The 3,623-nt window shown below is 36.5% G+C and overlaps 1 pseudogene; it reads left to right on the forward strand.

Moving 5' to 3' along the window:
• Positions 1-2,117: 2,117 nt before the first annotated feature.
• LOC105504650 lies at positions 2,118-2,586 on the forward strand (annotated as a pseudogene).
• The last annotated feature ends 1,037 nt before the right edge of the window (positions 2,587-3,623 follow it).

Here is a 3,623-nt window from a genome sequence, read left to right on the forward strand (position 1 = left end):
AAATTTACTTTACAGGAATCCATTGTTTTAAAATGCCACCTCTCTTCACATCCTAATTAAAGCTGAAAATAGTAAGGGGCTCAGGAAATTTCTATATACATAGCAAGGGGTGTGTTTGTGTGAGGGGGTGTGTAACAAGTAACCACCTGTATTTAAATGAGCCCTGTTCTGTCCTTAGCAAGCGGGGGTAAGCATACGCTTCCTTAAGCACTGGAATAAAATTAATCCTCCTTTTTATGGGGAGAGTATTGTAACTCTAATATTTATATTGATGAAAGATTATTTTTAATAAAAATAAGCTTTTTTATCTTTTAGATATTGATTTTAATTCTCCTAATTTTGGTTAAGTTTAATTACTTTCCATAATAAAGTTCCTCACTGTGAGACTGGGTTTCAAGTCACTACTGTAGTCACAGCAATGACCTCAATAATCAGAGTATCTCTCTTGTGGATATTTCTAAATAAAGCTGATGCAATTTTCCAGTCTAATTTATATAAAAGGAACTGATCTAGGCCAAATAATATTCGTATGTGTTTATACTGGGAGAAAATATGGAAACCATCTTAACATTCAAGAACAGTTCTTACTCTATAGATTATGAAATATCATTTATATTGTATTGAAAATTCATTACATATTTTCTTTCGCTATTGGGTTGCAAAGTGAGGTCATATAATGTGAAATGAATTTTTTTATATAAGCAAATAGTGAATGCCTGTTGGATATCCTTACATACAGATTATTCCTTTAGAATCAATTATATTCAAAAGTTGTATAGCATGCATTTTAAACCTTTATATGAATGTGAAGTACTTGCTACATAGACAGATAAAATGAAGTCATGGAACTCCCTTCACAGAACATGTAATTGTCTTGTTAAGAGTGAACCTGAGCCATTCCAATTTCTAACAGAAATGTGCACACCTATTGTAGAATAAAACATGTCAGTATTACTTGACCCAGTCAGATTTGTTTCTTTCAGCCACATGTATTTATTTTATCAACAGCACTGAAATTCATTAATTCATTTACATTTCAGATATGAGCTTCAGTTGCCTGAATGAGTGACTATTGCTATTTGTAAATATCTAAAAAAAAAAAATGTCTATCTGATAATAGGCAAGTTGAAAAAGAAAACCTTTATGTGTGGCTATATTAATTGTTTAAAATGTAATTCATCTGGTTTTCCTGAAAAAATAAGGCAATATGGTAGCATGTACTCTTTCTTGATCAAAATATATTGCCTCTTAGGTATAAAGTATAACACTCATGCAAGTTTGAAGATAAAATATTAGAATTTTTAAAAATCTAAATAATATAAGGCAAAATTAAGCTCCTTTAAGCCATCAAGTGAGTAATTGCTCCTTTAATGACTGCTAATTGTCAAGATTATGTTTTTGCATTCTTAATTTTAAAATAAAACCTCATGATCCATGTCTTTAAGATGTAAACACTCTTACAGGCAAAAAAGCAATGCTTAGGCACAACATAGCTAGAATTAGATTGCTAGGGTTGGAGTCCTTGCTCTGCTATTTATAAGAATTATGGTAGCAACTTTGGGCAAGTTGCTTAATTTCTTTTTGTCCATGTTTTCTCATCTTTAGAATGGGAATATTAATAATACCTATCTGAAAGTGCCATAACACCTAAATGAGTTAATATTCATAAAGTCATCGTTGAGTGCCCAATAAATTCCAAAAAATATTTGTTGTCTAATAAATAACATTCTTGCACCAAAATAAAACTAAATCACATAATAATAATAACTGTCATTTTCTAAATCAAATGTTTTGAAATGATGAGAATCTGCTAAAATATGGCAATGCAATAAAAAGGGGAGTGAAAAACCAAACTAGACAAGCTTCACATTATCTGCAGTCTCTTCTCTACCATTAAAATCAGCATCAAGGGCTTTACTGAAGTACTTCCATTATTGTTAAGTCAAGAGACAGATACAACCTATGCAATATTGTTTTTCTGTGTTATGATGAAAACCATGATTTGCCTTGAGGTGTAATCGAAATCTATTTTACTGTTGGTATAAAATATTACTGACATCAAGAAATTAAGGGACACTGCTTTTCCTGCCTCTGCCCCAGACACTGCAGCTCCCAAGATGTTGATGTCCAAAAAGAACTGGGTTGCCATTTATGAACTCCTGTTGAAGGAGGGAGTGATGGTGGCCAAGAGAGATGTCTATATGCCTAAGCACACAGAACTGGCAGACAAAAATGTGCCCAAGCTTCATGTCTTAAAGGCCATCCAGTCTCTCAGGTATCAAGGCTGCCTGAAGAAACAGTTTGCCTGGAGACGTTTCTGCTGGTACCTCACCAACAAGAGGTTTCTCTGTGATTAACTGCTCCCTGAGATAATGCTGCCCCACTGTGTCACAGCTGTCCTGACATTGGCAGGCCTTGGCCCAAAGGTCTGGAGAGCCAGTGGTGAGACTCACAAGAGGGGAAGCTGACAGAGACACCTACAGATGGAGTGATGACCCCCTGGTGCCAATAAGAAAGCTGAGGCTGGGCATGGGTCAGCAACTGAATTCCAGATTTGGTCTTGGACGTGATCAGCCACCTCAGTAAAGTTGGAGGAGATTATTTGTGTTGAATAACCTGTAGCCAGAAAAACGTAAAAAAAAAAAAAATAAAGGAAAGAAAGAAAAAAATTAAGGACCCTTAAGCAAAAATATTCTAAAAAATAACTGTTTTTGACTAGCAGGACAACCCCCTAAGACATGTGGGGACATGTATTTAATTGGAGAATATATGATACAGGTTTAAATAGTTAAAGTTTGTAAAGCAAGCTGACAAGCCATTAAGTAAAATCTATCTTCCTACCTTGACAAATATGCATAGTAACCTGGATGATCAAATACAAATATACAGTAATAGAATCCTCAGTCCCCTCAGAGGGTCACAGCTGATTGCCATCCCCAGGCATCTTTCCCTCTTTGCCTGCTCTTCTTTTCCCACCTGGGCCAGGATCATGAATTGCCTCAGCATGAACTTGAAAGTCTCAGTCCTCACATCCATACTCAGTCCTCACCTCCCTCAAACATGTGCCCAGTTCAGTAACCTTTCAGAACTGAAGTAACCCGTTCAGTCCTCAATGAGACATTCCAGGGATAGGCATTTTCCAGCTTCAGAAAAGATGACTTGAGGGTTTTTTGAGTAAGGATTTATAGGCATGCACTTGCAGATGGTCCCACAGTACCAAGCATTTCTCTCTGAGTGGAGAGGCAAGGCACGTGGGAACAAGGCAAGGCCCTTCCATGCCTGGCTGCACTGCCAAACAGGGCTACAATCCAAGAAGATCATTTTCAGAGGCCGCACATGAAATCAGCCTCCTTACTTTGCAGTCACATCTGGCATACGACAGGAAATTTAAGGACGTAATAAATATTTTCTACTAAAATACACTGTTTATACTGAGTGACCTACTGCTCCTGGATTATTTAGAGCAATATGGTTTATTTAGAACAACATGGGTCTGACCCATTTCTCTTAGATCTTCCTTATTCCCACAAGCCTCACCTGAAGCAGTGACCACACTGACATACTTATACAAGCTCAGTGTGGTCACTCATTCAGTGAGTCAACCATTTCATAAATATTTACAT

The sequence above is a fragment of the Colobus angolensis genome, unplaced genomic scaffold (assembly GCF_000951035.1).
Source record: "Colobus angolensis palliatus isolate OR3802 unplaced genomic scaffold, Cang.pa_1.0 Scaffold94, whole genome shotgun sequence".
Lineage (NCBI taxonomy): Eukaryota > Metazoa > Chordata > Mammalia > Primates > Cercopithecidae > Colobus > Colobus angolensis.